Source organism: Apteryx mantelli, chromosome 7 (genome assembly GCF_036417845.1).
Source record: "Apteryx mantelli isolate bAptMan1 chromosome 7, bAptMan1.hap1, whole genome shotgun sequence".
Lineage (NCBI taxonomy): Eukaryota > Metazoa > Chordata > Aves > Apterygiformes > Apterygidae > Apteryx > Apteryx mantelli.
Window position 1 is genome coordinate 2,527,539 of NC_089984.1, and position 24,332 is coordinate 2,551,870.

The window sequence follows — 24,332 nt, forward strand, 5'->3', positions numbered from 1 at the left end:
AGGAGTGAGGGTTTGAAGAACTAAACTTACCAAGGCTAATTGAACAGATTTTGCCATGCACACTCTTGGGGCTCTTTTGGAGCCAGCAGTGCCTCAGTCAGTATTTGAAAAAACCTTGTGTGCTCCCCTTCAGGAAGTGGTTAGCATGTTTTTTAAAAGCAAGGGGGATTTTGTCTTGCATAGTGTGATTTAGTCCTACATTTTAACCACAGTATCCTGCTTCAAGCAGGCGGCATCTTGCAGCTTGTGAGAGAAAAGTCAGCTGGGGAATGTGTGTGTTGGGGTCTTTTCGACTGCCAACCAAACTGCTACATTATCAGTCTATCAAACCATACCACAGTATTTCCTGTTGGCCTTTTCCCAGTATCAGTGAATAGAAAATAAACACCCCATTCTCTCATCTTCTGAGGGGTGTGCTTTCATTCCTCATGCTCTTATCGACCCATCTCTTAACTGATTTCTCTTTGGATGCATCTCTGTTTTTGCTATGATCCACAATTTTGAGCTTGAGTCACCTGCAAAGGGCACGAATAATTAAAATTCATTCAAACCCCATGGGGCAAGAATTCTTAGCCTTCCTGAAGCCTCTTAAATGTGCCAAAGAGGTCGTTTCTTTCCCTGTGGAAAGTCCAACGGGGAAAAAAAAAACAAAAAAAACCAAAGAACAAAAACGCGCACACACACACACACACACACACACACACACACACACAGGGAAATCTAGGCTGTAATAGGTGGATTTCTAGATCTCGATGGTCGCTGGATAAGACAGCTGGATTTCAACAGTTCCCACTGAAATTTCAGAAGAAAGGGCCCAGAACAAACCACAAAAGCCTGATAATAAAACTTTATTTTGGTACTTACTACAGACATCTGAAGCACGGGTACCATATACTTAACAGAAGAGATACACGTTTTAAAGAAGAGATGCAAATGAAAACAGTACTACATCCCTGGCTGAAGTGAATCACTTCAGGTCCAGTGAAGATCTAATCACCTACTCTAGAAAATTGCCACTAATAAGAGCTTCTAAAAAATTAAAACTATACAGCGTTCCTGCTGTGCCTGGGATCCCTAAGCAGTAAAGCATTACTTCTGTAGACAGTAATGCAATATGACCAGATGTGCTATTTTTAAAGCACAGCAAGTCTAAAGTTCAGTTTTAATTTTTCAAAACTAAGCATCTTGGATGTTTTGATGCAAGGGATAGAGGAGTAGGAGATCTAAGTATTCCTGCTTAGCTGAGGGATGAGGAAAAACTCTTTTGGTTCATTGGGAATAAGAAATATCAAAAATTGCTCTTACAGTTAATGAAACTAGCTGAACGGGACAAGGGTTCAACAGTATTATATGTCTGAGAATACTTCCAAATGGTGTTAACTGAAGTGCACCTTGATGAAGTGGAGGGAATGATAGATCTACAGGGACTGGGGGCTTCTGTGATGCTTTAGATGTTTATTGCCAGCAAAGTTGACCCATGATGTTGAAATTATGCTGATATGTGTTCTCTCCTGCTCTTCTTTAGTCCACTGCTGTCTCACTTCCCCAGTACCTGAAAGAGTAGTATTTATTTTAAATTCTTGTTGACAGTTGTGCCTAGTTTCTGTTAACTGAGAATGTATGGGATAATTGTTTGTATTATCTTGGGTACATTATCTTAAAAATTCTCCTTCCTCCTTTTGTTTTCCTCTTTTCACATTTTTGAGTTTGGGATCCTCCCTTTAGATTCCTTCCTGATCCTGACTTTTCTCCAGACTTTGTGCTCTGCCACTTGAAACAGCCAGCAGAAGATTTCTGATACAACCTGAGGTGCTCTGGAGTAGACAGGTGCAAAGGCAATTTGGGGTTGTGCTGCCAGTGAACTGGTCGCTGGAAACATTGACTTATTCAGTGGAAACATGAACAGCTGAACCGACATCGCTCTTTCTGGGGTTACAGAGGGATACAAAGTCAAAGAGTCACTCCCTGCACTTGCCTCTTATGTTCCCAGGGACTGAACAGTGTGTTCGCTGCCTCAGAAGAGCAACAGCCTGATACTCATGAGTGTATTGAAGGCGATGCTTTTTGCCAGCAGGACTCTCAAACCCAATACAGCCATGAACAGCAAGTTTGCTTTCTCCATTTTGATACCTGTTTTAAACAGAAGGAAAAGAGGGAAGAGATTGTGGTCTTGCTATTAGCAGAAAAAGAAAAATCTGCAGATTATAGACAGATGAGGGAAGCAGGAACAAAGGAAAAGATAACAGAGGAATGTGGCCAGTGCAGGGAAGAGAGGAGATGTCTGACTGGCTAGGATTTTAATTCCTGTTGCTTATCTCATGGAAAACTGTCATCTATTTAACCAGTTAACCTGAAACAGCAGGTAAGTATTTGCAATTCTGACACTTCTGTACCAAAGAAAACATGTTTTTCTTGCACTGGTATTGAATCCCCAATGAAGTAACTTAATGCCACAGTTCCTTTCAGCAACTAACCTTTTGAAGAGGTGTCTGTAATGTTGCAAGCATTCACTGTTACCAGTTCTTCAGCTTTCTTTTCTGTTGTATGATTAAAAAAGACACTATAAAATATATCTAAGCTATATAAAACAAGAATTACATAAAGTATATGTAAGACCCCCTTCCCCAGCAATGGATAAGCAGTATTGGAGAATCAGATGGGAGATCATTAATCCTGAGTTTAATTTGAAGGGAAAAGCTAGCTTCCTGCATGTGATTGCAGTGAAAAGCAAGCAAGCAAACAAACAAACAAACCTGGGACTATTGAGTTCTCTTTTCTCAGCCTTTTAAAATGATCTTTACCACAGAAAAATTTCTCCATTAAAAATGACCAAAAATTAACCAAAAAAAATTTTGGGAAAAAAATTATGTTTACTTTTTAATTTTTGTTTCTGTGAAAGCTATTTCAGGCTTTCTTCCTGCAGGCATGTATACTTCTGTGCCTGGCAATGTTTTGCCTTAGATAAGGCTGGACTTACAAATACTGGGGGTGGGTGGGAGGGGGAGGGGGAGGTTGAAGAAAACTCCATCTATGTTAGGTGCTTTTTAATATCTCTTGGCACCATCTAATTAAGGACCTACATACCTTCCTGACCGTTCTTACTTGTTACTGCTACATGCTCAAAGGGGACACTTCCTAGCATGAGCAAGAAAACACGTTGGAAGATCTGTCTCCCAGAAACAGATTGTGTTTGGACTACAACACTGTACCTGGAAGGGTTGTGCTGGCTGCAGTCTTGTTCCCCTTGTGCACAGCCTTGCAGGTCACCTCCATCTCTGGTTCCACCACAACTACCTTCAGGGTACTGTACATCCCCTCTGATGTGACAAGAGGTGCCTTCAGGTCATATACAGTGTCACCCTTGGGTACATCAAGGCTGATGTTCTTAGAGTAGAAAGTCCTTGCCAAACAAGCCACATTCACTTTGCTACTGTACTGTCTGCGTTTCCTTGATTTAAGTGCAATGACTTCCAGGGCAGACTCTTCTTGATTCTCTGAAAAAGAAGCATCATCTGGGGATGACTTTATTTGCTGCTCTCTTTTCGGAGAGCCAAATCACCTACAGGTCAGAGATAGTCCAGTCAGGACTGTTCTCTGACAGCTGAATGTCTTTCTGTCACTATTTCTTCCTGTTTCCCAAAGAGCAGATCAAGGACAGTCTGCCTAAACAGAGGAGTTTAGTGCCATTCCATGTACCCCATGCATCCTGTCTTACCTCTCGCTATCCCTTCAGAAAGGAACAGGTTTCCTATAGATCCTCTGGGCATCTCAGACTGTACTAGGCACATACACTTTCAGTGAAACCTATCCCTGTCATTAATGTGGAAAACTAGGAGAAAAACCATCAAAAGAAATCTCTGGAATGTTTGTCCCATTTTCCATTTTTTTTCTAATATGTTCGTGTTCCTCCCCCATGCTGGAGGTTTGGCTGCTGGAACTCAGGGCTGAGCGCTGGCTGGCAAGGCCCCTGCCTTGCTGGCTGTGGGATCCCCCCTGGCTCCTGGCCAGGATACATTTCTATTGCATGCAGAAGGCAGTTAATATAATTATACAAGCGCTTATGCTTCTTTTCCCCCTTAATCTTACAAAGGCACAGAATTGGCTATATATTCCGTTCTCGTACAGATCTTGGTTTTCTGAATGAAAAGTTTATGTGGAACGAACCAAATATAATCCCTTAGCTATTCCTCAATTGAATCCTTAGGAGTAGATGCAGTGTAGTGACTATTAATGGATGTTTTCTATGTCTTTTGTGTTTGGGAAATCTCAAGAGGTTCAAGAAATAAGGTTTGTCTGTTCTTAGCTGCTTTAAATGCCACTGAACATATTCCACAGAAATATAAAAATAGCACCAAAAGAGATAGGCTATCAGAAGTCCAGAAATCTGGAAAATCTGTTCTTGTCTTTGGAAGAACCAACAGTTTCTAAAACCTACTTTTCTGCAAAAGATTTTTCTTTTCCATGGTTCTTGTAGAACAGGAATCATGACACAGCAATGGCTAATATAACAAGTCTCAAATTCAGAATAACCTTATTTCAAAAAGCATACAAGACAGTTTTTTGTGAGGAACCAGAACCTTGTGTGAGGTTTTCTGTGTTCTTCTGAAAAGGCAACGCCATTACTCAGTCTTAGACCCGCTCACCTGTCTTTTGTTGGCTGATTTTTCTTGAAGGCCCTGGTGGTTATGGCGGAAGACTTCACCTCTTTGGCTGATAACTGCCAAGTTTATACTGGCCTAGACTGAGGTTGGGCTGATGGAAGCTTGCAGTATCTTCTGGTCTTACATTTGCAGATGACGATATATTAGCAGAGAAGAATGAGCCTTTTTCAAAATGGTAACTTTGGTTTCCCTGTTCTCACAGGATAGGGGTGGGATTCATTTGCCCCAAAACAGACATGTAGTGGCATATAAGATACCCTGCAGATTTGGAGACAGCTATATGGGGCTGGCAGATGTGAGCCAGCATCTAAGAGAGCCCCATGCCTGTCTGGAGTCTCCTTCTCTGGAGATATTCAAAACCCGCCTGGACGCGATCCTGTGCAACGTGCTCTAGGTGACCATGCTTGAGCAGGGGGGTTGGACTAGATGCTCTCCAGAGGTCCCTTCCAACCTCAACCATTCTGTGTTTCTGTGATTCTGTAAATAGGGATGTAAAAAGCCACTGGACAATTGTTTCAGCATCTGGAAGCCAAGGGGAGCACTGAAAGCAGTGTTTGTGTGCGTGCGTGTTGGAGAGGAGGGGCTAGTAGGCAGCTGGATGTTTTAGGACAGTAGAAATCAACCCAGCAAACTCACCCGCTGCCCTAACTTTCATGCTCCCACACAAAAGCTTAGGAATACAGCTTAGGTCCGTACTTATAAAGAGCACCTTCAGAAGAGTGTCATTTCTAAATATAAAGGGTCTTTCTCAGATTTTGCTCACATTTCAAGCAGTTGCTAAGAAAATCTGTATGTCCTGCCTTTCTATAGGAACTATTTTCTCCTGAAACCCTTTACATCTACATTTTTTCTTTCCACACACCTTAGTGCTACAGAGTCAAAATTTCAAATGAAGGAAAGCAAACTGCTTTAACTGCATCCTAAAGCTGGGCTAAGATGCCATCTTGACTGGGCATAAACAATAGAGTGTTAAATTCTGTAGTGCATACTTCCAGGGGGTTTGAAGATCTGTGGAGTAATGATGATGCACACAGCTAGGAAACTAGCCCTGTTCTTCCTGAGAAGCTTTGTTAAGTAGATATGAGCTGAGGACTCAAAATGAACACCTGGCTGGAGCCTGCATGCTCCAGAGATACCAAGAAGCCAGAAAAATCTTGTTATGCTGCCAAATCACACAATCCCTTTGCCCCACCTCCATTCCCAACTTTTAATATATTTTTAATAGTAAAAGAAGTGAAACTTACTTGGCTCAACTGAGATGGTGACTCCACTTCCAAATACCAGCTTGTCTGTTTCCACACTGTTTGCACATAGTCAAATAAAGTCCACTTTCCTTATCACACTCTAAAAGTGTATAAAATCAGGGAATGAAATGCCAGTTATTTGTCCCAAGGATCTATGCATGGAATGCCATGAAAGTTGTGAAAATTCACTTTTTCTTCCAAAACAGGGAGGGAAGAAAACAATAATATTGTAGTGGAGTGATTTCAGATACCTTGATCAAGGCCAAACTTTTAAACAACCCTTTTTTCTTCGCTTTAGGAAACTCAGTAAGCAATATCCTTCCAGGAGAAATGGAAATGGGAAGAGAAGGCTGTAGTTCTCTCCTCCAGCACTGCAGAGCTCTGCTTCCTTAAAATGCATTGTTCCTTTTGCAGTCTCAGGTTTTTGTATGAGGTCTTATAGTGTTTATGTCATTGTGCCACTCCAAGTTCTCAACACCGTGATATACCTACTTACCAAAAGTGCCTCTTCCTTCCCTTTTACCACCCACTATTTCAGATGAGACAGGCAGTAACATGCGCAATATAACGCATGAAGAAATTGGGTAGACTTTCAAACAGGGATCAAACAAGGCTGGGCAAGAGGGTGGGGATTTTATCCCCTGGGAACCTGCAGGATTGTGATGTGGCTTTGGCAAGGCTCATGGATTTTAGCCCAATGGAAAGCCAAAAGTTGTTCAGTGTTTGCATGTTATTCTACAGCAATTAGCAAAACTCTTCTGGGCTGCAGAAGCAGTCTAGCTTTTCACTTTGAATTATTTTTTTGTTGCCCAGCAAGACGAGGACTGGGCTAAACCTGGGCTTTTAAAATTGTTATCTTTCTTCAAGGGCCAAGGCTGAGGGCAATTTGGTGCCTCAGGGAGTCCTAATCCTGCTTTTGGTAACTTGAGAAGGGGAAAGGATTGCTCTTCATTAGGTAGAGATATATTGTAGAGATAGAGATAATGTTTGTGTTTATCCCCCATCCTGGAGGTCTGGCTGCTGGAACTCGGGGCTGAGCACTGGCTGGCAAGGCCAGGCCAGCACATCAGCCTACGGGTTGAGGTCCAGATCAGCAGGGCCCATGGCCAGGCTGGGGCAGGGCTATGGTGGAGCTGGAGAATGGCACTGCTATGACGTCACAGGGATAGGGATAGACAGCCCGAGGCTGAGCTGAATCACACAATCACAGAATGGTTGAGGTTGGAAGGGACCTCTGGAGAGCATCTAGTCCACCCCCCCTGCTCAAGCAGGGTCACCTAGAGCACGTTGCACAGGATCGTGTCCAGGCAGGTTTTGAATATCTCCAGAGAAGGAGACTCCACAACCTCTCTGGGCAACCTGTTCCAGAGCTCTGTCAGCCTCACAGTGAAGAAGTTCTCCTCATATTCAGATGGAACTTCCTGTGATTCAGTTTGTGCCCGTTGCCTTGCGTCCTGTCGCTGGGCACCGCCGAGAAGAGTCTAGCTCCATCCTCTTGACACGCTCCCTTAAGATACTTGTACACATTAATAAGAGCCCCTCTCAGCCTTCTCTTCTCCAGGCTGAACAGGCCCAGCTCTCTCAGCCTTTCCTCATAGGAGAGATGCTCCAGTCCCCTAATCACCTTCGTAGCCCTTCGCTGGACTTGCTCCAGTAGTGCCATGTCTCGCTTGTACTGGGGAGCCCAGAACTGGACACAGTACTCCAGATGCGGCCTCACCAGGCCTGAGTAGAGGGGGAGGATCACCTCCCTCGACCTGCTGGCAACACTCTTTCTAAAGCACCCCAGGATACCATTGGCCTTCTTGGCCACAAGGGCACATTGCTGGCTCCTGCTTAACTTGTTGTCCACCAGCACTCCCAGCTCCTTCTCGGCAGAGCTGCTTTCCAGCAGGTGAGCCCCCAACCTGTACTGCTGCATGGGGTTATTCCTCCCTAGGTGCAGGACCCTGCACTTGCCTTTGTTGAACTTCATGAGGTTCCTCTCCGCCCACCTCTCCAGCCTGTCCAGATCTCTCTGAACGGCATCACAGCCCTCTGGGGTATCAGCCACTCCTCCCAGTTTGGTATCGTCAGCAAACTTGCTGAGGGTGCACTCTGTCCCTTCATCCAGGTCACTGATGAAGAAGTTGAACAATGCTGGACCCCTGGGGGACACCGCTAGCTACAGGCCTCCAACTAGACTCTGCGCCACTGATCACAACCCTCTGAGCTCTGCCATTCAGCCAGTTCTCAATGCACCTCACTGCCCGCTCATCTAACCCACACTTCCTGAGCTTGCCTATGAGGGTGTTATGGGAGAGAGTGTCGAAAGCCTTGCTGAAGTCAAGGGAGACATCACCCACTGCTCTCTCCTCATCTACCCAGCCAGTCATTCCATCATAGAAGGCTATCCGATTGGTTAAGCATGATTTCCCCTTGGTGAAGCCATGCTGACTACTCCCGATGACCTTCTTTTCCTCCACGTGCTTGGAGATGGCCTCCAGGATGAGCTGCTCCATCACCTTCCCAGGGATGGAGGTGAGGCTGACTGGCCTGTAGTTCCCTGGGTCCTCCTTCTTGCCCTTTTTGAAGACTGGGGTGACATTGGCTCTCTTCCAGTCTTCAGGCACCTCTCCTGTTCTCCATGACCTTTCAAAGATGATGGAGAGGGGCTAGCAATAACATCCGCCAGCTCCCTCAGCACTCGTGGGTGTATCCCATCAAGGCCCATGGATTTGTGGGTGTCAGGTTTGCTTAAATCATCTCTAGCCCGATCCTCCTCGACCAAGGGAAAGTCTTCCTCTCTCCAGACGTTCTCTCTTGCCTCCAGGGTCTGGGATTCCTGAGGGCTGGCCTGAGCAGTAAAGACTGAAGCAAAGGCGGCATTCAGTAACTCTGCCTTCTCTGCATCCTTCGTCACCAGGGCACCCACCCCATTCAGCAACGGGCCCGCATTTTCCCTTGTCTTCCTTTTGCTACTGATGTATTTGAAGAAGCCCTTCTTGTTGTCCTTGACATCTTTCGCCAGATTTAACTCCAAATGGGCCTTAACCAGAAGAAGGAAGTATACAGAAAGTGGAAAGGGGGACAGGCAGACACGTTGTCAGAGTATGCAGGGATGCGACGAGGAAGGCTGAGTTTTGCCAGGAGCTCCTTGCTCATCCATGCAAGTCATCTGCCTCCTTTGCTTGACTTCCTACTCATAGGGATGCTCCGATCTTGAGCTTGGAGGAAGTGATGCTTGAATATTAACCAGCTCTCTTGAACCCCCTTCCTTCTAGGGCCCTAACCCATGGGATTCCTCCGAGTAGGTCCCTGAAGAGGCCAAAGTTTGCTCTCCTGAAGTCAAGGGTTGCGATCCTACTTGTTGCCCTGCCTCCCCCTCGCAGGATCCTGAACTCCACCATCTCATGGTCACTGCAGCCAAGGCTGCCGCCAGCCTTCACATCTTCCACCAGTCCTTCTTTGTTTGTTAGTACGAGGTCCAGCAGCACACCTCTCCTTGTTGGCTCCTCCACCACCTGTGTCAAGAAGTTGTCACCAATGCTCTACAGGAACCTCCAGGACTGTTTGTGCCTAGCTGTCTTGTCTCTCCAGCAGATATCAGGGTGGTTGAAGTCCCCCATGAGAACCAGGGCCTGGGATCGTGAGGCTACTTCCAGCTGTCTGTAGAAGGCTTCATTGACTTCCTCTTCCTGATCAGGTGGCCTGTAGTAAACACCCACAACAGTGTCACCCATGCTAGCCTGCCCTTTAATACTTACCCATAAGCTCTCAACTCGCTCTTCATCCACACCTAGGCAGAGCTCAATGCATTCTAGTTGCTCTCTCACATAAAGAGCAACTCCACCACCTCGCTCTCCTGGCCTGTCTTTCCTAAAAAGCATGTAGCCATCCATGACAGCACTCCAGTCATGCGAGCTATCCCACCGTGTCTCTGTAATTGCAATGAGATCACAGCCCTGTGACCGCACACACATCTCTAGTTCTTCCTGTTTATTCCTCATGCTGCGTGCATTGGTGTACAGGCATTTCAGAGTGGTGATCGAGCATGCAGGTTTCCCAGGAGGGATACAAGAGGATCCTCCATAGCCATGTCCCATGCGCACTTCCCTGGCTGCATGCACCCGCTGGAGGCATCCCGACTTGAGCTGTGTTTTGCCAGCTACCCTGTCACTATAACTCTCCCCTTCCCCCATCTTTCCTAGTTTAAAGCCCTCCTTACCAGGTTGGCCAACCTGTTGGCAAAGACACGCATGCCCCACTTAGTGAGGTGGATCCCATCTCTCGCCATCAGTTGTCGATCTTCAAACAGGGTCCCATGGTCGTAGAAACCAAAACCCTGTTGCCGACACCAGCAGCGCAGCCAGTTATTAACTTGGAAAGTCTGTCTCCTCCTCCTCCTCTCATCCATCCCCCTCACTGGCAGGATTGAGGAGAAGATGACCTGGGCTCCCAGACCCTTGACCACCATCCCCAGAGCTCTGAAATCCTGTTTGATGGTCTCCAATTTGCCCTTGGTGTCATTAGTGCCCACATGGAAGAGCAGCAGAGGGTAATAGTCTGACGAGTGGACAAGCCTTGGCACTCTTTCTATGATATCTCATATACGAGCCCCTGGCAGGCAACAAACCTCTCTAGACAAGAGGTCAGGTCGGCAGATAGGTGCCTCCGTCCCCTGCAGCAGGGAGTCCTCCACAACAATCACCCACCGCTTCTTCCGGGTGTTCCTGCAAGGCACAGGGCCTGTTGTCCCTGTTACTTCCCTTGCCTCATTTAAGAATTGTGTCCAGAGGGCAAGGACATCTGGAGTTTTGCTGAGACCTTCAGTCCTTGGAGCTGAACAATCACGAGTGGTTCTCATTCTGTAGATTTACCTACAAAATTAAGTAAATTTGAGCAACTAGCTACTATGCAAAAACATTTAGGACCAATTTAAGTGCCTAAAGCTCACCCCTCCAGAGAGAGAGAGAGAGAGAGAGATAGTAGGGAGATCTGGGGTGGAAATCAGTTTTTCCTTGATGTAAACCAGAGGTGCCCATTTGAGCTGTACATACCTGTCCTTGCACAGCTGACAGTCACTACTTCCCTGGGTTGCTGGAGATACAGCTTTTAAGTCCCCCTTGTGCCTGAGGGAAGATCCAAACCAGCCACTCCAAAGTCAGGGCAGAGGGACCCAGCCATGGGGGCTAAAGACATTATGTGTGCATGCTTGCCTTGGAGGTAGAGGCCAGCAACACGCAGAGTGCTGTGGCTCCCGAGCTGAAGCAGGCTCGTCCCTACAGATCCAACATAGTTAGCACTTGCAGCATACTGCGGCATGTGAACCGATGCAGACGCACCCTTCACCAAGCCTTTCCTGGAGCTGTTCCACTTTACAGAGAGTGATTAAATACTCAGTCAGAAAGGGAAAGAGGAGGACTGTACAGTGGTTAGGCCCTTCTGGCAACATGACTCTGCTTCTACAGCATGCACGTTGGTGAGACTGGAGTTGAATGTGGGTCATATAAAAATCACATGAGGCAGAACTGGAGACACCCTCTCTGAAACTTTTTCAGGATGAAAATTCTGAAAAGGCTGTGTGCATAACCCCCTTATTTATCACAAAATTTGAGCTGATGATTTAAGAACTGTCCAATGCCACCTCACAGAGCAGGAATAACCCTGTGCCCTGTGGGTCAGGAGCTTTATTCTAAGATAATGACAAAATCAACAGCAAAGGATCCCCCCCCATCCTGCAAAACACCTGTCCAACCTTTTGATGAATGGTTTCAAATATGAATGTGACTCTGAGATCCAGGCACAGCCTGGCTGATTTGCTTCCCAGGCTGGGCCTGGTGCCCTCTAGGATGTCCTGCCTGGCCTGGATGATCTGCTAGAGAACTCAACAATCCCTGATTGTGCAGTCAATACTGCATGATTAACTCTCTTGCATGCAGTCCTGGTGACTGTACCAACACAACTTTGTTGATAAAGCAGATGGGATTTGACCCTCATCTAGTGTCCATAAGCTTGGGAGGAACCCAGTCAGCCTTGTAAAACTGCTGCTGGTTCAGAAGCACAGCTCTTGCACTTATTGCTGCAGAACTTGCTGCTGCTTGGTGTTGGCATTCCAGCTATCCATGTTACTGGTGTTTATCTGCTTAGCAAGTTACTCCACAAGATCTGCTGCTGACCTACCATATTGCGGTTTTGCACTTAAAATGTAAGTAAGCCTCATATCCCCTGAATCTCAAGCCAAGATCCATTGCAGACAAGATTCCCCCTAGCAGTTCCTGGAAAGACCTTTTGTGGACTGTCAGTGTGGGCTGCAAGGTGACATACTGCTTTCCCTTTTCTGCACCTTAGTGCCACCTGCACCTAAGGAGTTGTGTGGAATGTAATATGTGGGGGAAGATAAACTTTGCGTGAATGCATTCCTCTTGTGTATGCTGAGCAATAAAGCAACTGCCACTTCAGTGATTATCCAGGAAGCAGAGGTGTGGTGGCTACAGGTTATCTGACTGTTGCTGAAGATGATGTAAAAGACAGCCTTGCAATGCAAGGGTGTAAACACAGCCACGTGATACAGGCAAATTACCTTTAATTGAAACATTAACCACTTTAATTTAACAGTAACCATTTTAATTTAATTTAATTGAAACGTTAACCAAGCATTTGCACTGAGGTAAGTGTATGAGCACTTCCCCTCACAGAGAGGCTTTAAACAGAACAGTCCTTGAAAATGGATATGCAATGGCTCTGAGGTAGTATCTCTATGCTAACTCCATGTTAACAGCCTTATAGGGACGGAAGAAAAAAAAAAGACCTGGGTACAGACAGGTGGTGTACCGAGGAAATAGACTCATTGTGGCTCTGTAACTGCTCTCAAGCTGGAGGAGGGTGCAAAGGAAGGGAAGTTTATTAACATCCTGGTAAAAGAGGAACTTGACACTTGCGGGAAGACAATAATGCAGTTATGAGGTAGTATAGGACTGATATGCCCAAGTGCAAGGAACAGCCTGGGGAAGGGTACAAAACTGTTAGTTTGATCATCTAACAAAGTGATACTGAAGGCTGGCACTGATGGTTAAAAAAAACCAACAAAACAAAACAAAACAAAACAAAACAAAACAAAACAAGTGGGGGCAAGGGGAGACGGGAAGACATCCAGCTGCTGACCATGGCATAAAGAAGCCTGAGAATCCCACAGCTGGAAATGGCCCAAGCGGCAGACCAGCCCTTTCCCCTTCCCTGGAGACATTGGTTTCCTGGCCCTTTTCAGGGCCTAAAGCTCTAAGGCTTTCTTACAGTCTTGTAGTGGCGACTCTGCAGCCTCCGTCTCCCATAGCAATCTGTAGTCCATGAAGGACCTTTAAAATGAATGCATTCAGTTAGGTTTCCTATGATGGTGAGGGGAATTGGTGCTCTCCATGTCAGAAGCTCAGAAAATGCTCCTTGAAATGGCCTTTGAGGAGGAAATGAATGGGAAAAAACTGCAGCTTTTGAGGCCAAAGACAAAGGCGTCTGTGATCAGAAGTACTGGGCCATGGAGAAGGCTACTAACCATGTGGCTGAAGGGGACATTAATGCTCGGTCTCCGAAGTCTTTGAGCTGGAGAAGAAACAGCTATGGAAAAGGGAGGAGGGGAGGAGAATCATAAAAGTGGATGGAGGTAGTGAACAGAGAGGGATGGTTTGTTGCAAGCTGAGAAAGGAGAGGAGTTCATTTCAAGAATGGTACTCAGTGGCAGAGTGTAGGTGACGGCCCACCCGTGTAGCTGGTAGGGGAAAATTGGAGCTGCCTTTCAACCACGTGGTGTGGTACTCTTCTTGCTTAACTTCCAGGAGTTACATTTGAAATAGTCAACTGAATGTTGTGGAGAGACAGCAACGTCCCACATGTAATTGAATGAGCTACTTCATCTGTCTAAAACACCTTGGGAAGAGACAAATTTCTCCCCAGAAGCACCTGTTTCTCTCTAATGGATTCGAAGGGGACACAATGAGTAGCTCAGATGGAAACTACAGCAAAACCCCACCTGCTGAACTTGAGCTGACAATTAGATGTTCCAAATCAAATGGTTGGCAAGACAACCCAACATTCACATTTGTGTGCAAGGAAAACTGGCCTGGCATAGATAAATCGTCCTATTGCTTGAATCATGATCAGTACCAAATTTGTTCCTGAGATTGCGGTTGTCTGTGGGAAGAAGAGGTTGTGGGGAAGTGGACCATGCTGCACCTTTAGACTCTTCAGGGAGTCAGTTTGTGTAGGGTGGTTCAGTCCCTTTCAACCACTGTGATACCTAGTCCACACAGTGATGAACAGTCATACAAAAACGTTTGTGTCTGCATTTCACTGCCAGGTGACACCCCTCTTTCATGTCTTTTGAAAGCTGCTGGATTTTGTCTTCCTCTTCCTCTCTGCTCTTTTACTGCTGAATAATCAAACCACAGAGCAGTTGCCAGAAATTGAAAATAGCATGGCTTTTCTGGTAGATGATGTAGTAATGCTCCTATCTTGTTAAAGCTTGTCCATACCTTGTGACAATGAATGCGGATCAATTTGCATTGTCAGAGCCCTTTTCCCTTCAAGGACTGGATTCCAGATTTATTCTTAATAAACTTGTAGAGAACTGAGCTGGGATTTTTTTAACAATGTCTGGGGACCAGCTGTCCCAAATGCACTGTCAGTTTAATTTTGTCTTACATTCATCAGGACTTTTCTGGACCTCAGATTATTTATATTTCAAATATTTTCATACCATATCAAAATGAGTCTGTGATACATTAATTCTTCAGAGGTTACTTTTGCTTGGTGTAATTGCCTCTTGTTTGTGTGGATGTGTTAATGGGTATTTTTTTGGGGGGGGGGGGGCAGGGGAGGAGGGTCACAGAATCACCAAATCACAGAATAGTATAGGTTGGAAGGGACCTCTGGAGATCATCTAGTCCAATCCCTCTGCTCAAAGCAGGGTCAACTAGAGCAGGTTGCTCAGGACCTCGTCCAGTCAGGTTTTGAACATGCCCAAGGATGAAGTCTCCACAGCCTCTCTAGGCAACCTATCCCAGCGTTTGACCACTCTGACTGTAAAAAAGTTTTTTCCTGTGTTTAATTTGAATTTCTTGTATTTCAAATTGTGCCCATTGCTTCTTGTCCTGTCACTGGATACCACTGAGAAGAATCTAGCTCCATCTTCTTTACTCCCCTCCATCAGGTATTCATACACACATTGATAAGATTGCCCCTGAGCCTTCTCTTCTCCAGGTTAAACACTCCCTGTTCTCTCAGCCGCTCTTCCTATGACAGGTGCTTGAATGCCTTAATCATCTTCGTTGCATTCCAGGGTTTGCTACTGGGGCCAATAGAGTACAAATAGAATATGAAACAATTTAATTATGACCTGGATGATAGGACAGAGTGAATCCTCAGCAAATTTGCAGACAACACAAAACTGGGAGGAGTGACTGACACACAAGATGGTTGCACTGCTACTCACAGGGACCTCGACAGGTTGGAGAAATGGGCCAACAGGAACCTCATGAAGTTCAGCAAAATGAAAAGCAAAGTCCTGCACGTGAGGAGGAATAACACCATGCACCAGGATGGGCTGGGAGCTGACTGACTGGAATGCAGCTTTGCAGAGAAGGGCCTGGAGTCCTGGTGGACAACAAGTATAACACGAACCAGCAATGTGCCTTTGCGGCAAAGAAGGTCAACAGCATTCTGGACTGCATCAGGAAGAACTTTGCCAGCAGGTCAAGGGAGGTAATCCTTCCGCTTTGATCAGCACTGCTGAGACCACATCTGGAGTGCTGTATTCAGTGCTGGGCTCCCCAGGACAAGAGAGACAGGGACATACTGGAGCAAGTCCAGGGAAATTGGCCTCCAGTTTAGCCTTGCTGAAGTCAAGTTAGAACAACATCCACTGCTCTCTTTTCATCCACCGAGCCAGTTGTTTCACTGTAGAGGGCTATCAGGCTGGTTAAGCACAGTTTCCCCCTTCTAAACCCATACTGACTGCTCCTGATCCCCTTCTTGTCTTTCAAGTATTTGGAAATGGTTTCCAGGATTATTTGCTCCATCAGCTTCCTAGAGATCGAGGTGAGGCTGTAGTTCCCCAGATCCTGTTTCTTTCCCTTCTTGAAGACAGCAGTAACATTTGCTTTCTTCGAGTCCTCAGGAACCTCCCCGATCACCATGACCTTTCAAAGGTAATTGAGAGTGGCCTCGCAGTGACATTGGGCAACTCCCTCAGCACTTCTCCACCAAGAAGGACCTTGAACTTCCTTGCTCCAGACTTCCCCACTGGTCTCAGGAGCCTGCGACTCCTAAAGGCAAATCTTACTAGTAAAGACTGCAGTAAAGAAGGTATTGTGTACTTCAGTCTTTTCTGTGTCCTTTGTCACCAGGTCCTCATTCCCATTCAGCAGCAGGCCCACATTTTCTCTAGGCTTCTTTTTGCTGCTGATGTACCTGTAGAAGTCTTTCTTGTTGTCCTTCACAAGCCTCACAGGTGGCCTTCAGCTTTCCTAACCTCATCCCTGTGTGCTTGGACAGTGTCTCTATACTCTTCTCGGGTCACCTGACCCTGCTTTCACTTGTACACTTCCTTTTTATCTCTCAGTTTAGTCAGGAGCTCCATGTCCATCCATGCAGGCCTCCTGACACCTTTGTTTGGCTTCCTGTATGTGGGGATGAACTCTTTTTGAGCTTGGAGAAGGTGATCCTTGAAAATCCACCAGCTCTCCTGGAACTCTCTCCTCTCCAGAACCATCTCCCATGGTGTAGTGGGCATAAACTTCAAGGTTTTGGTAGCAGGGGACTTCAGGGATGCCCTGTGTGGGAGGTCACGAACTGCCCTGTGCCAGACACAGCCAGTTCCAGCCATCTCTGAAACAGATGAAAACAACATACCGCTTCCAGAATTTCAACCAGCCAAAGGGGCATATGGCACCTTTGCTCACATATATTTAAGAAAGGGCAGTAGCTGCTAGGGGCACGAGACACAGGAATAGAAGTGAGAGGAGACACAGGAGGAGACACAAAAAGAAGACACGTGGAAGGGGACATTGTTAGGGAGAAGACTGGAGATGCACTGTTGGAAGGAGGCACTCCATGCTAGAGGAGGTATGCCTCTGAGGGGACTGCAGCCTTTGGATATGTCATGCCAAAGCAGGCACACCCCCTGAAGGACTGTAGCCCATGGAGGAACCTGCGCTGGAGCAGGGACATCTCTGAGGGGACTGCAGCTTGTGGAGGAACCCATGGCAGAGCAGGGGCAGCCCCAAAGAGACTACGGCCCGGGGGGGACCCACGCCAGAGCAGACGAGCAGTAAAATGCAAAGAGCAATGGAGGAAGAGTGAGAAACAAGGAGCAGCAGAAAGAAACCATTATGCACACAACCCCAGCCTTTGCCTCACTAAAGAAATTGGGAGGGACTGAGTGTTATGTGCGGCGAAAACTAGGAGAGCTGAGACAAGACTGAAGTTGAGCCTGGGGAAGAGGGAAGAAAGGTGTTTCCCTAAGTGTTTGCTTAATTGTCTATGTCCTCATGTCTCAATACCTGAATCAGTAATTAAAATTATGTTAACTGGCAATAAATTAGAAGAAGTGAAATTTCGTGTGTAGAGACTGTTTTGCATGTGGCACGTGGGATTCTTTCAAGCAGATGCTTCTCCTGCAATCCGGCGTTGTGATCTTGTTATTTGCCTTGCTCCCTCCTCTCAGGATTCTGAACTCCACCATCTCATGGTCATTGCAGTCAAGGCTGCCCTAGTTGTTTTGGTTACAGTACTTGATTTTTGATATTTCCTATTTTGTATAGGTTACTGCCAGTCTTACCAGGTTTTTCCTCTACTTTTCTGTTCTAATTAAGCCCTTTTCATGTTTGTCTTGTTTGTTTGTTTGTTTCTGTTCTTTGTTTTACTTTCTCTAATCGAGTATGCCTTATTATTTAACCACCTGGCTAGCTGCACTGTATATTATCTTATTTGTAATTTCTTTTTTATTTTGCTTGAGTGTCTGGGGAATATCGCTTGCTAAGGTTGACTAGCTGGCTTTTCATTCGATCTTTACAAATTTATCTGATAACTTCAGGTAAGCTGACATAAAACTGCAGGGCACTTTGTGAATCCCCAAACCTGGTCCTGACTTACTGGAGAAAAAAGCAATATTTCATCTTGTTCACAACTGTATGTGATTCTGTACTGTGTTACTTGATCTGATTATTAATATTACCATGGTTACCAAGCACAGTGCCAGTGTGCACTTTCATCTGCTGTTCCCTTTAAGGAATCCTTCTCTTTCTTGCCTCACCCCTCCCCAGGAAAGTATTTAAGGCAGTTGATGTAATACCAGCCTCCAGGTTCTTGAAGTGACCATTACTTTCCCAATGAGAGAAAGAGTGATGTTCCCATGGGTTTCCCTCCTGTCCCTTCCCTTCATTCTGGATTCCTCCCAGAGCAGCGAGAGCTCACAACATCTGTCACTGCATGTCTGAGACTCCATCAGTTTCCCTTCTCCTACACCAGGTCTTCAGCTGGCTTCAGGAACACTCTGGTGTTCAGAGTCCTCCCATAAACCACAAGCCTGTTTCCTCTTTCCTCTTTTACTCTGAGTCCTTCTGTCTGTGCTTTTTCTGTATATATCCTGCTGCACTCCTAAAAAATGGCAGGAGGCACATAAGAATTGCTAGTAAGCTGCTAGGGATAATGGTTAGATTATGTGCCTTCCACTGATCGGTACTGGAGACCTCTCCTTGAGTTGTTTTTCTCAGGGTGAAAGAGGGAAAGGAGGGGATGAAAGAAGAGGGGAGGGGATGAAAGAAGAGGGGAGGGGAGGGGAGGGGAAGGAAGGAAGGGGAGAGGACTTTCCCTCTAGGAAGATAAGGGTGGACTTGGAGGAGACATAGTAGATGGCTTGTTTGTTCATGGTTGCTTGACTACCACCAGCCCTCACAGGAAAGGGTCATCTGCCTCTTTCCAGGAAAAAAAAAAACCTGACTCCTGGCATAATTCTTCGTCCCCAGGCAGTCTTCACTCTTACTTTTCACTTCTTTCACATTTATGTAGCAAACTAACCTGACCCCAAAGTAAAATGCTTAGGGCTCAGGTTTCCTCCTGAGTACCTGTGTGATTGGGAAGGAATCTCAGGGGTTTGTGAACATGCACACAAGCAGGGATATATTCTGAAATTTAGTGGTGTATGCAGAGGCACTCACCCCAAAATCTACATGCAGAATGCTTCCAAACACAGAAAGGCATGCTGACCCCCCAGAATACACAGACGTGCATAGAGTCGCATGGAGCCAGAGCTAACAACATAGACAAGAGACTTTTAGTCACTTTGAGAAGCAAAAACTGTTCTCTAGTTCAGCTTCTGATATGATGGACCTTCTGAAATGGTGTATGTGGAGAAAGGAAGTGGAGGCTGACTTACCGTGGCTGCCTATGCACCTTGTGGGACTCCCTGAAGAACATGAAGTATCCCTGCACCCATTTCAAGGAAAGGCAAACTTGCCTGAGAAGCCTGGGAAGGAACTGGTTTTGCACTCAGCTGTCAAAAACTCTGATAACATTTCAATCCCCCTCACACTTTTTTGCCCTGCTCTTCCCAGCAGTCACTGTGCTGTTTTCTAACTTCCTGTTGCTACAGAAATACGTAGCTGTGTCTGCAGCTGTTGGAGAGAGCAGTTCCACGGAGAGCGCTGTGTTGGACTCTCATGAAAGCATATAGCAAAGGTAGGTTCCAGGTCTTTCCCAGGGGTGTGTTGCAGCCAACGCCAAGCTCAGCTGCTGTCAGTGATGGGTGTGCCAGAGATGTGGGTGGCTGACTTCGAGATCTTTTCTATCCCAGAGACCTTTCTCTGCACATGAGAAAGGATATCTGGAAATGAGAGAGCCTAAAGTGAATAGCTGATAAGGTACCAAGGAATCGTTTTATCTGTCTTACTCCCTTCCTGGACTCTTTTAGTTGGGACATGTAGAATATTGGTGTTACAAACATACATGCTCGTAAACTCCTGCTCCCACTGAATTCTGAAAGTGAAGGGAAAAAAATGCTCATCCTCCCCTCAAATTCCAGCCTATAAAAAAATCCCCATGCACATTCTTGCATATCAGAGATGGAGCAAGGGGAAAATACTGACAGATTTTCATTCAGATCCCATCCAAAGTATGGCCAGAACATGCCCCAAAAGCTCAGAAAAATGTTCAAAGCTAACTTTTCTAGTCCTGCAGGGAAGGTGCTGATTCAAAATATGAACAGATCTAATTCTGGTGAAAGGCACCTTTTTGTCCTTCTTTGATCATCTTTTATGACAGCACACAGTTGCCACAGCTCCATGCCCCCACATCCAACCGGTAGTGAGGCTGAGCATGTATTCCCAGCAGATACACAGATAAACTCATGTATGCAGTAAACATATACACACAGCTGGTCACACAGAACAACACAGACAGAAACGCTTAGCACACAAACACAAACAGCACCAACAGCCTCCTCCGGTCCCCCTCTCTGGCTGATCAAGATAAAGGTCTGTTAGTGGGAAGTATATACATATAGAGAGTGTATATCCCTCCAGTAGCTGGTCTTAAACACATAGTCCATCCAGTAGCTGGCCCTTGGATCCCCAGTCTCCCTAGTTGCTGGCATGTGGACATATGAGCCCCTCAGGCCCACAGCCCAACTCCAGCTGCGAGTACAAACACTGTGGGCTCCTGGTAGCTGGCCTTAGACACACAGTCCATCCAGTAGATGGCCCTGAATCATTGCTATGTCCAGTTGCCTCCCACATGGACATACACACACACATATGCAGACAGGTCTCTCAGTCAATCCCCAGACCCCATGGTCTCTCTGGCAGTTGGCCTGGACCTACTGGTCCCTCTGATAGCCAGCTCCCAGAGGCCTCACTCCCAGAGACACGCACACATACCTGGTTCCCAAATCACCTAACCTACTTGCTGGTTAGTCTGGCTTGATATTTGCTAGCAATCGCACACTGACATGTGTACCCTCGCTCGCTCCAGTTGCTGGCACCCCAGACACATGGACTCCTGTGACTTGTGGTCCCACTCCATTTGCTAGCACTTGATTTCACTCACTCTGGTCTCTCCAGGAGCTCGCACCACAGACACATAGGTCCCTGTGACCCATGGTCCCACTCCGGTTGCTGGCAGTTAGACCTCCATACACACACATGCACACGGAATAGGGAGTGCCTCACTCAGGAAAATAGTTAGAAGTGGAGTTTAATGGGAGGACAGGACAGACTGTGCTGATCAGGTGCAGGGCATGGCCAGACAAGTGTACTGATGAGCAATCTGTTTACATGCAACCGGCCCCTTTTATTCCTTTTCCCCTCTGTTTCCCCAGGTTTCTTCTTCCCCAGTCACCCTCATTCCTCCCTTTCCCAACTTTTGGTTCCTCCCCTAAATTTCCCATAATAAATCTTGTGCAATCCCAAGTTGCTCTTCCCCTGCATCCTGTAATGTGTCCCATACCCCCAGGCAGTAACCTCCATGAGTCCTGAAGGCATTCTGAAGAGCTGCTCCTGTGGACCTAGCGTGATGAGTACCCCCCAGTCCATGGGGCAGATGGCTGTCCTGTGACAGCCCTTGGGTGGGGGGGGCTGAGGCTCCCTTCTTTGACTGGGTTACTGGAGCTCCCTCACCTGCCATTGTGCCTCTGTGGTCCTTTGTGTTTGTGGAGAAGAGCCCTTTATGGGTGGATCCCTCTCCTGTGATAGGCCTGGGAGAACCTGTGTCAGAGTAATATTCAGATTCCTCCACCTGCCATTGTTCCTCTGTGCTCCTTTGTGTGTGAGGAGACACACTTTTTGTCACATAACCTAACACAAACTCATAGTTTACTGATCTCATGGCAGCCTGTAGAAATGACGTTTTCACTGTAAATATGAGCAGATCTTAATTTCCCATGTTTGCTGTAAGTTTTAATACTGGAACTTGCAGATGCATTTGCAAGTGGATTAAAGGTGGTGCAGAATGTGTGAAAAAGAAGCCCTTATAGGACAATTATGGTATGTGATTGGTTGCTTTTCTGCAAATAGAGAGGCGGGTGCTGTTGTAGTTTAGGCTAGTACAGGTTAAATGCACACATTAACTACTACACAGTAATTGGATCCTTGTGAAGAAGTTTGAATATTTATTGCCTCTGTGAAAGAATGATTAATAATGCAAAGAATACTACAAAGTTACAGAAAAGCCATTGCCTCTGCTTCCTCTTTCCTTGCATACAGGAGTGATGGTTGTCAGTGGTCTGGAGGAGCAGGATGTTTAGCATGGTGATTCTGACTATGAAAGCTTGGTCCCGGGTGTCCCTGGAAGACCTCCATGGTCAGGCGTCCCCGAAGGTAGAGTCTTTCTGCCCCACCTTCAGACTGAGCTGGATGAGTTTTATAAGGTGGAGAGCCTCTTCCAGATTGTTTGACCTTTACAGGTCAGTGTATCACTCTGAGCTGTTACTCATTGATCGGTGCAGCAAGTCACCAGGCAAACATTCTTGTGTAAGTTTAGTTCTGTTACTTCTGTCAGCTACGTGGTTTTTCATAACACCTGCCTAATTGTGCTTTATCTAACATAAGTTACATCCCTAACAACTATGTAGAAACATATCAAAGATCAGACTGTGGGCCTCTGACATCAGTCTGATTATTCAAGTGATGTCTGCTCAGCAGGCCAAGAGAGGTGCCTGCACATTCTCCAAGGTTTCCGAGGAGTAAATTGTATCCCCATTATACCAGTAGATCTTCTGCCTCTCCTGTTTGCTCCTCTGAAGCCTGAGAGCCCTGGTGCGATTCATGGCTGCTGCTGGAGATAGGCTCCATATTAGCAATACAGACAAGGGGAGAAGATTTGCAGGCCTTCCTCCACTCAAAAAGGCCACTGGCTGAGGCTGGAAAAGGACACCTGGTAACAAAAGGTGAGCATGTGAGGTAGGGAAAGAAGACCCGTGCCTGGGACAGGATAATCCTGAGCAGTAATACAGGCTGGGGTCTGATTGGCTGGGGAGTAGCTCTGCCGTAAAGGACCCGGGGGTCTTGATGGACAGCGAGCTGAACATGAGTCACCAGTGTGCCTTTGCAGCAATGAGAGCAAATTGTGTCCTGGGCTGCATCAGTGACAACATAGCCAGCAGATAACAGGACGTGATTATTCTACTTTACCTGGCACTTGTTCAGTCATGCCTGCAATACTGTGTCTGGTTTTGCTCCCCCCATTCAAGAGAGACACTGAAAAACTGGAGAAAGTCCAGTGAATTGCCACCAAGATGCTTAGAGTGTTAGAGAACTTGACGTTGAAGGAATTGACTTTGTTCAGTGTAGGAAAGACAAGGCTGGAGGGGACTTAATCACTACCTAAAAGGTAGTTATAGAGAAGATGGAGCTACTCTCTTCACAGGGGTGCATAGTGACAGGTGAAGAAGCACCTGGCACAAGTTGCTTCAGGGCAAATTCCATTTGGATATCAAAAAAGAAAAAATCTTTACCATGAGAATAAATGAACATTGGAATTCATTGCCCAGAGAAGTGGAATATTTCCTTGCTGGAAATATTCAAGACTCTGTTTGACAGGGCCCTGGATAACCTAATCTAAGGCCCTGCTTTCAGCAGAAGGTTGGACCAGACAGTCTCCAGGAGTCCCTCCCCATCTGGACTTCTTTGTGATTCAGTGACTCTAGACTCAATCCTTCTGCTGCAGGGAGAGATGTAGAAACATAGGAGTCATCCCAAAACATTTCCAGATCCCAAAGCTGCCCCCAAAACCTCTGCTCTCTTTTCAGGACTGATGCTGTTATTTCTGCTCTCCAAAACTGGGACAAAAAAGGGAAGCAGAGAAGGGACCACTGGTCCCCTATGCCCTTAGCCAAAATGCTTGTTTTGGGTAGGTATTCCTGTCCTGGCACCAGGGTACATCTACTGCATATATTTCCTTCTTCCTCTCCCTAATGTCTGCAACTCTGACAGCAAAACAAATGCAGGCCTGGGCTTTCTGCCAGAATGGGCAGAAAGTTATGTGGAAACCTTCCCCCTTTCTGGTGTTAACCTTCTCTGCACCTCTGTCTTGGTGTTGCTGGCATAGAAGTAGGTGGAGGTGATTACAGGTGTGAGGGGGCACATCTCCAGTGAGACCTGCTTCTTGGAGATGCCTCTGGAGATTCCAATCCAGTTTTGGAAAGATGATTGTAGTCCTTTCACACACCTGAAAAGTCCCACCCCAGATTTTTTCATGGATTCTGCTTGTACCAGTGCCCCCCAAAACCACCAGCTGAGATGGACTCTCTGTAGACGGCTACGAGAAAGAGGTTGTGCTGGGACTCTAGGCCTCAAAACTAGTTAAGACCTTTGATGGGAACCAGGAGAGTGATGAAAACGATTCAAGGACAAAGATACGGTGTGGGCACAACGTGGGTTTTATTGTTGTTCTGGTATGCAAGCTG

The 24,332-nt window shown here is 46.3% G+C and overlaps 1 pseudogene; it reads right to left on the reverse strand.

The window, feature by feature from the left end:
- Positions 1-511: 511 nt before the first annotated feature.
- LOC106482055 (uncharacterized) overlaps positions 512-24,332 on the reverse strand; it is a 33,143-nt pseudogene continuing 9,322 nt past the window's right edge.